The sequence below is a fragment of the Papio anubis genome, chromosome 9 (genome assembly GCF_008728515.1).
Source record: "Papio anubis isolate 15944 chromosome 9, Panubis1.0, whole genome shotgun sequence".
NCBI classification, from domain to species: domain Eukaryota; kingdom Metazoa; phylum Chordata; class Mammalia; order Primates; family Cercopithecidae; genus Papio; species Papio anubis.
Window position 1 is genome coordinate 112,929,153 of NC_044984.1, and position 9,664 is coordinate 112,938,816.

The 9,664-nt window shown below is 44.5% G+C and overlaps 1 long non-coding RNA gene across 1 annotated transcript; it reads right to left on the minus strand.

Moving 5' to 3' along the window:
* Positions 1-2,325: 2,325 nt before the first annotated feature.
* Positions 2,326-4,932, minus strand: LOC103876105. Its single transcript, XR_635193.4, has 2 exons — positions 3,656-4,932; positions 2,326-2,616 (listed from the first exon to the last, which is right to left on the minus strand). It is a non-coding gene; the product is annotated as an uncharacterized LOC103876105 (long non-coding RNA).
* Positions 4,933-9,664: the final 4,732 nt, after the last annotated feature.

Sequence of the window (9,664 nt, forward strand, 5' to 3'; positions counted from 1 at the left end):
GTTATGCTAAGTGAAAGTGCTGATCATAACCCTGAAAAACACAATCCCAAACACTGTATCTCGAATGCTGAAATCCTTCAAGATCAAAATTTCTAAAGATAAAAATCCCTAAAGTCTAAAATCCCCAAAATTGCTACTAGTGCATTTTTGGTTGCATACAGGACAGCTGTATCATGTTAGTTGCATCATGTTAGGCGGAACTATTATCTTGTTATTGTCTTTTTTTTTTTCAATTAAGTATGTTTTAAGGTGATGCATATGGTTCCCAAGTTGTGTATGGGTGCCAAGTTGACAAGGATGGACTTAATTGGTCAAACTTAATCTGGCCAAGCGTTATTTTGGTGTATCATTGAGGGTGTTTCCAGAAGAGATTAATGTGTGAGTCTGAGTGGACTGGGGGGGATGATCTGCCCTCAATGATGGTGGACACCATCCAATTGGCTGAGGATCTGGCGAGAACAAACACAAAAGGTGAATTGATCTCTCTCTTCTGAGAGCTGGGACAGGCATTCCTTCTGCTGTTTTTGATCGGTCTCATCAATAGACTTAGGTTGCCCATCATGGTATTTCAGATGACTACAAGTTATATAAAGAAATAGCTGCTCATAACATTTATACAGGTGTGACTGTCATTACTATACTTGAGTGTTGATGCCTGCAAAAATACATATGTTATTATTGCTTATTTTATATTATTGCTTATTTTATTGCTTATGATAGGTCATGTGGCCTATCAAGTGTTCTGTCATGTTTTTATGTGTTTCTCAAATAAATCCCCTTTACAAATGTCAACAAATGTCTTTTAGAGAAATTTAATTTTGTTTTGCAGAATTATATTTTCAAGATTTTGGTATTTGGGGATTATGATTTTTGGGATTTTAGGCTTTAGGGATTTTCATTTGTCCAGATTTCAACATTCGAGATTATGGTGTTTGAGATTATATTTTATGGCCCCCAACCAAGAGAAAGAAGTCAGCCATATTAGTTCACATATCATATAACTTCATTCATGTGAAGACCCAGTATAGGGAAATCTGTAGAGACAGAAAATAGATTCGTGGTTGCTTACAGCTGGGTGTCAGGGGTACAGGAGGCGTGGGAGGTGATAGGTGATAGCAGTAGGTACAAGATTTCTTTTAGAGTTGATGAAAATGTTCTAACATTGAAGGTGGTGATGGTTGCTCAGCTCTGTGAATATACTAAAACACATTGAATTGTACCCTACACATCAATAATGCTATCTTTAAAAAAGAAAAGCACGTGTCAGTCTTTTTTAGGGTTACACACAATAATGATAGTGGCTTAGATTTGATGAAATACAGTACAATGTAACATGGTCAGTGTGATGTCGGAGTAAAGATGGGGCTGTCGAGGCAATGGGGAGGCATCCAGGCCTGTCTGGGGCAGCAGGGAAGGCTTCCTGGAGGTGATGGTGGTAGGATGATGTCAAAGCGGAAGCTGTGGGGATAAGAGTGAGAGTGAAACACAAGTGATCCAGCAAAGGCTGGGAGGTGAGAATCTGTTCTTTAAGGAGACAGCCTCTTCCCAATACAGATACCTGGCCTTACCCCTGGGACTCTGAGGGATGTCAAGATGAGTGAGGTTGAGGTCTAGTAGCGAGGATAAATAATCTGTGCCCATTCTCCTAGGTTGGCATCTCCAAATAACGCATCAGGTATGTTCAAAGGAGGAATGACAGAGGGAGGATGGGGAGTCACTCCTGGATGAGGTTTTAAAAAGCAGGCGGGTCGTGACAATTTCTGCATGCTAGTGGAAGAATAAACAGCACAACCTTTCTGGAGGGCTATTAATTTGGCAAAGGGCTGACCTTTTTACCCAGCCATTCCACAACCATGCTTTTGTCCTAAGGAAATTCTTATGATGATTCCCAGCTGTCTGTTCAAAAGGATGTTCTTCAACATGTCTGTACAACAAATGGAAAATCGTGGAATCAGTCTGGATACATGACAAGTGGCCTGTGGATTCTAGACACCACAGCACCATCACCAAAGGGTCAAGTGTGTTGAGTGAGGGCAAAGCTAGATGTCAGGTAAACCTGACTTTAGGCAAACTCCATGCAAGCTTCAGTTTCCCCATATGTAAGATGGAGATGACCATAATGAAACTTATAAGGCCGAGGTAGGGATGAAATGAACAAAAACACAAGAAGCACTTAGAACAACGTGTAGTGCATGAATAGTAGCTTTACTGATTATTATTTCTTATGGAGCTAATAACATGGATGTGCTTGGAGGTTATTAAATGATAGTGAAAGAGTCAAGACTGACGAAGTAAGAAAAAAAAGGCGATTGAGAAGGGACCCCATTTTCATGGGTGGAGATATAGATATAATTTATTTTTCTTCTTGGTGCTTTAAAGAAATTTCCTAAAATTTCAAAGGGAACAAGAATGCATTGTGTGATCAGGGTGGGGGTGCTTTATGTTTTGTTTTTCTAAAGAGATACTTTGAAGACATACGTCTCACTGCAAGAGCACAAAGCATCTCCGAGCTCCATCTTCCATTGGCCGAGCAGACCCTTTCCGAGGCTTCCCTGAGCAGGAGGGCTCCAGCCCGCAGTTTTGATGTGAGTTGGAACTCAGTGCACAGTGTGTGATCTAAAAATAGGCAGAAAGACTTGAGTTAGTGGCTGCCCCAGTTTTTCCAGTTCTGACAGGGCACTTCAGTTAATGGAGATCAGAAGTTTTAAACCAGACAGGATGCGGTGGCTCACGCCTGTAATCCCAGCACTTTGGAAGGCCGAGGTGGGTGGATCACCTGAGGCCAGGAGTTTGAGACCAGCCTGGCAAATGTGGTGAAACCCCGTTTCTACTAAAAATACAAAAATTAGACTGGGCGCGGTGGCTCACGCCTATAATCCCGGCACTTTGGGAGGCCGAGGCAGGTGGATTACCTGAGGTCAGGAGTTTGAGACCAGCCTGGCCAATGTGGAGTAACCCCATCTCTACTAAAAATACAAAAATTAGCCGGGCATGGTGGCACATGCCTGTAATCCCAGCTACTTGGGAGGCTGAGGCAGGAGAATTGCTTGAACCTGGGAGGCGGAGGTTGCGGTGAGCCGGACCACACCATTGCACTCTAGCCTGGGCAACAAGAGTGAAACTCCGTCTAAAATTAAAAAAAAAAAAAAAAGCTTTAAACCAAGCAGTGCTCCTGGCAGCTCCCTGGGATGAAGTGGAAGGAGTAGAGCTCCCCCTCATACCCTCTCCACCCACACCCTGCCCACAGCTGAGGCCCAGGGCTTCACGGTGCCGCTGGCTAGGGTGGCTGGGGTGAGGCAGCTGGACCTCACTGTCTAGACCTCGCCATCTGGAACTCTTGCCAGTGATTTCCTTTACTCTCGGAAACTCCCATCTCTCGGAGCTGCGTCTGCCTCAGGGTCAGCCCTGGTCTGTGGTGATAGCCTCGGCTATGAGAGGGAGCACACTGCTCATAAATTATGGGACAGAGCTGTCAGTGGCGCCAGGAGGCCAATTTCTCTTCCAAGCTGTTCAGACAGGAACCAGAACTCAGACCTGTTGAGTTCATTCCCTTTTCTCTGTTTCCACTGCTGCTAGCCCGGCCCATTCTATCACCATTTTTTTTGTTTTTCCTTTTGGAATGTTTTTCTCCATTGAAAATTAGGTGTAACACTACCGTGAAGCCAAGCTGGATGAGTTTCACATATGAACACACTCATCGGACCGCCACACAGATCAAGAGATAGAGCATTTCTTAGACCACAGCAGGCTGTCTTGTGTCTTCTGTCAGTCAGTATCACCCCAAGGGTAACCACTCCCCAACATCCATCACCATGGATTCATTTTGCCCATTTAGAACTTTCTATAAATGGAATCAAATAGAATGCACTGTTTTGTGTCTGGCTTCTCCACATTATGTCTGGGAGATTGATTCATGTTCTTGGGGATAGCAGTAGCTTTTCCTTTTTCATTGCTGTGTAGCATTCCGCTGTATGAATGGACTGCAGTTTTTAAATATATTTTATGTTGATGGGCATGGGGATTATTTCTACTTTGTGGCTGTTATGAATAAGGCTGCTAGAGACGTTTCTGTTGATGGACGTAGGCCTTTATTTCTACTGTCATTTCTTGCATGGGCAACTGCAAAAGTCTTTTCCCTAATGTCTTTTCCCCGTTTACTTTATGTATAGCTTTCAGAGTGATTTTTTTTTAAGACAGGGCCTTGCTCTTTCACCCAGGCTAAGGTGCAGTGGTGCAATCACAGGTCACTGTAACCTTGAACTCCGGGGCTCGAGTGATCCTCCCACATCAGCCTCCTGAGTAGCTGAGATTACAGGTGTGAGCCATTGTACCTGGCCCGGAGTGATCTTAAATAAAATTGTGTGACTTAGTTGCTTAAGCCTGTAAAGGCTTCCTATTGCCCTTAGGACTAGCCCCAAACTCTTTACTCTGCCAAAAACAACCCTGCACCCTCTGGCCTCTGCCTGCCATTCTTGGTTTTTCTTGAACCTCTCTCCCCTTCAACATGCCTCAGCCACACTGGCTCTCTTTCTGTCCTTTGGATATGCTATGCCTGTTCCCTGAATGCCTCTTGGCACTAGCTGCTCAATCTGCCTGGAATTCCCTTCCCTAAACCTTCCCCAATATTGGTCACTTATGTCTTATCTTTAGTGAGGTCTTCCCTGACCAGCCCATCAGAAAGAGCCCCCAAAGTCATTCATTCTTGGTAGCATTTCTACTCTCTAATAGTCTTGTCTTCCCCACACTATGAGAGCAGGGCACTTGTTTAATTTACTCACATCTGTGATCCCAGTGACTAGTCTGGGGTCTGGCTTGTGAATGTTTGTTTATTCAATGGCTGAATGAAGACATTAGTCATAGTTTTTTCATCCATTTTCACACTGCTATAAAGAAATACCTGCGACTGGGTAATTTACAAAGGAAAGAGGCCTAATTGACTCAAAGTTCCACATGGCTGGGAAGGCCTCAGGAAACTCACAATCATGGCAGAAGGGGAAGCAGGCATCTTCTTCACAAGGCAGCAGGAGAGAGAGTGAGCACAGGGAAAATGCCAGAAGCTTATATCACCATCATCTCTCCTGAGAATTCCCTCAGTATCATGAGAACAGCATGGGGGAAACCGCCCCCGTGATCTAATTACCTCTCTCCCTCGACACATGGGGATTACAATTCAAGATGAGATTTGGGTGGGGACACAGAGTCAAACCATATCACATAGGTATCCAGATCCTTTTATATATTTCTTTAAAGAAAATAGTGTGGCCTAGTGTAGATGACCGTGGAGCTCAGTAGTCAGTCTGCCTGAGTGTGAGGCAACTCTCCACCTCTTACTAGCCGTCTGATCATAGTCCAACCTCCTCATGCCTGACTTTCCCCATTTGTACAATGGGGATCATAGATTGTGGCAGGCATCTGAGACCTACTCTTGTTGTTTATAGACTAGCCATTTTGCAGGGCAGCTGTACTATCCCTGTTTTATAGACACAAAGGAAGAAAACGTTGGTTGAATGAAGGTTCAGAGACTGCTCATATCATGCAGGTAACAGTGGCAGCTTTGGGACTTGAACCCAGGTCTGGCTGACCCCAGAGCCCGTGTGGACGCCAGTGGGAAGCCTCAATATGCAAATGAATTGAGGTTCTTGCTCGGATCAGGTTGGGTGGCCTGTTGAGTGTTTATATAATAATAGAATTCCACTACTATGTCTGTAGCTCTTAAAGGTTTATACAACAGTTCCACTGGGTTAACTCACTTGGCTTTCCCATGAGACCTGGAAAATGGGCAGGGCCAATACAGACTCCTTTATTTTTTTAATATGTGTTTATTTATGAGATGGAGTCTCTCTCACGCAGGCTGGAGTCCAGTGGCATGATCTTGGCTCACTACAACCTCTGCCTTCCAGGTTCAAGCAATTCTCCTGCCTCAGCCTCCCATGCAGCTGGGATTACAGGCACCCGCCACCATGCCTGGCTAATTTTTGTATTTTTAGTAGAGAAGGGATTTCACCATGTTGGCCAGGCTGGTCTTGAATTCCTGACCTCAAGTGATCTGCCCACCTTGGCCTCCCAAAGTGCTGGGGTTATAGGCGTAAGCCACTGTGCCTGGCTGGGACTCCTTTATTTTACAGATGAGAGATCTGGGGATTCAAGACTTGCCCTGCATCACTCTCTGGCCCTCAGACCCACTGCTATTTCTGCTGCCAATAACTTCCAACACTCTGGCTGTGCTATACAGTGGTTTCAGCCTTTTCACACCTAGTGTCTTGTAGCTCCCTGAATTTTAGGCTTTTGCATGCCACCTTTACTGTCTTTTAAAATCTGCTCTCTTAAAAGCCAAAACTGGAAACCAAAAAATGTGAGCCAATCCTAAGCAATATTATCAGTGAACTCATGGTTTGATATTCTTTCAACAAATATTTATTGAGTATGTGGTATGTACCTGACACTGTTTTAGGTACTGGGAGTACTTCAGTGCACCAAAAGAGAAAACCTCTGATCACAGAGTAAGGAGAGACACACAATGAATGAGTTAATAAACGTATACAGTATCAAGTGGTGATATATGATGTGAAGTAAAATAGAGCAGATGAAGGCAACAGGGTAATATGATAACTATATACATAAATTTTCTGATGCACATGAAACCAGTGCATAGCTGTCAGAATAAAAATTTCCATTCAGGTACCATCTGGATTTGTCTTATATCAGCAGGATTATGTAAAATACATAGTGCCCTTTGGAAAACCTTCAAGCAGCCCCAAGAAGGTGGATCAGGTGGGAATAGCCTTTATTTTTACTAAGCAGGAAACAGGTTCTGAGAAGTGCAGTGATTTTCCCAGGCTTACATAGCCAGAAGGTGCTAGAATTGGGCCCTCTTATTCTGTCTCCTGCCTCTGTCATTTTCTAGATTGGATACAAATTCTACCCTGAAAGAGTTTAAACTTACAACTGACCTAATTTCCCCATGGAACTGGACTGCCCATCCACATCTGACCTGGTGCACGTGTGGACTGGTGGCGTCTCCCAGCATCCTTGGACAGGAGGATGGGTTGCAATTGATCGCCCTGTTGCCTTTGCTCCCCTGACCAGGCTGAGCCACTGCCAGAGATAAACTTGCTGATATTTCAGGGTGGAGATAGCATCTCTCCAACTATCCTCCTTAATGAGCTTCCAGTCATTGGAGATGGTGATAACCTTATCGCCTTTTACAGATGTTCCTACCTGCCTCCCAGTCCCTCATTCAGTTGGGTTCCCCAGGGACTAGAATCCCACCATCTGTTCAGGGTGAAAAACAAAACAGGACTCCCTACTTCGAGAATGGGCATTGGTAACATGCTGTTTCTTTGAAGAATAAGTGCCCCATTCAAAGATGTCTTATTTGGCCTCAAAATATCTTCCTATCATGTGAGGGTTGATCTATTTCACTTGGGAAATATGAAGCTAAGAGAGGTGAAGTGACCTGCCTAAGGTTGCACAGCATAGGTGGAGAATAGCCTTGAAATAAAATAGACAGGGCCAGGCACGGTGGCTCATGACTGTATTCCCAGTACTTTGGGAGGCCAAGGTGGGTGGATCACCTGAGGTCAGGAGTTCAAGACCAGCCTGACCAATATGGTGAAACCCCATATCTACTAAAAAATACAAAAATTAGCCAAGTGTGGTGGCAGGGGCCTGTAATCCCAGCTACTTGGGAGGCTGAGGCAGAGACAATTGCTTGAATCTGGGAGGCAGAGTTTGCAGTGAGACAAGATCGCACCATTGTACTCCAGCTGGGTGACAGAGTGAGACTCCGTCTAAAAAAAGAAAAAAAAAAGAAATAGGCAGGATAACCTCAGGGCTGTTAAGAAGAGAAAATTAACACCAGTCATGAAAAAGAGCCTGGCAACGAGATATTGCCAAATGTTAATGCACTCACTCTCCTGGATGAACCCCACTGTGTCAGGTCCAGAAACGGTACGCTGTTATGGTTATCTTTATTAATAGTAATAACAGTAGTGGAATTGTCTTCAAATATGATGGATTAGGAGATCACTGGGGCTTGTCATGTCTCCTGTGGTGATGCAGGAAATATCTATTGATGGATTGAGAAGGCATCCCCAGCAAGGTCAGGGAAATAATAATCCTTGCTACCATTTATTAAGCACTAACCATATACCAGTCACTGCACTAAGTGCTCTATAAAGGTATTTTAAAAATTAAAATTATACAGATAATTTAGACCAGTGGTTCTCAACTGAGTTGGAGGAGGGCAATGCGTGGGGACATTTTTGCTTGTCACAGCTGAGGAGTGGGAAGGGTTGCTCCAGCAGCTGGTGGGCGGAGGCCAGCATCCTACAGGGTCCAGGACAGCGCCATGCACCCCAAAATTATGTGGTCCCAAATCTCAAGGGTGCTGAAGTTGAGAAATCGTAGTTTAGATTCAAATAGTTCTACAAAGCATATTGCATACAATAGCAATTTCTCAGCCCCTATCTCCCTTTCCTCTCCTTAAAAACAACCACTTTTGCCTTCTTGGTGGGTTGTTTTACTTACCTACACTTCTCTAGATAGCCTGCTTTTTTTGAGATTTCCTGATTACTCCATCCTAGACATGATCTATTGGCTTCTCACTATGAAAAGTGCGAAATTAGCTCTCCCTACTCTGCCTCCAACTGTTCCTGCCTATAGATAAGACCTCCCCCGCCCCAGCCACAGCTACAGTTCTGTCGTAATTTCTGTTGGATCAATATTCAGTGTTTACATTACTCTAACGGTAAATGATGTTTGCTATGAATGTTGCAGTCAACTCAGATGACTTTTCCCTCCTACAAAACCTTTTGTTCTCTCTGACGTTAATAATTGCCTTGTTTTTCCCTTGGCTTCCTTTTCTATGTACTTTCTACCCACTGAACCCTCAAATCTTTGCCAATTGTCTAAATCTCCTTTCAAGATATTCAGATCCATCAGGGAGAAAAATCTATCAGGTTGGCCTCTCAGAAGGAGTCTCTCCCGGAACAGGCTGTTTTGCAGGAATTGTTTTTATGTAAGACTCACAGCAACCCTATGAAGTAGGTGTTATGATCATCATCATTTGATACCGTGGAGTTGGCCCCCAGGGAGGTCATTCGGGTGCTTAATATCACACAGCAATATGTGGAGGAGTTGAGACTTGATCCCAGGACGGTGTGACCCCATACTCTTTAGATTCCTCATGTCCCAGAAGATCACTCTAGGAGAAAGCCCTTTTAAAACACATCCTCTAAGTTGGGTGCGGTGGCTCGTGACTGTAATCCCAGCACTTTGGGAGGCCAAGGCGGGTGGATCACTTGAGGTCAGGAGTTTGAGACCAGCCTGATGAACATGGCGAAACCTGGTCTCTGCTGAAAATACAAAAATCAGCTGGGCGTGGTGGTGCACGCCTGTAGTCCGAGCTACTTGGGAGGCTGAGGTGGGAGAATCACTTGAACCCGGGAGGTGGAAGTTGTAGTGAGCGGAGATCACACCACTGCACTCCCTCCTGGGTGATAGAGTGAGACCTTGTCTTGGAAAAAACCAAAACCAAAACAAAACCTCCTCTAACTAGACTGTGATCTGCCTCAGTGAAACCGCAGTAGCTTATTCATTTCTGTATCTGCAGCACCCACCACAGGGCCGAGCATCAGGCAGGACTCTGAGTACTGCTTGTTGA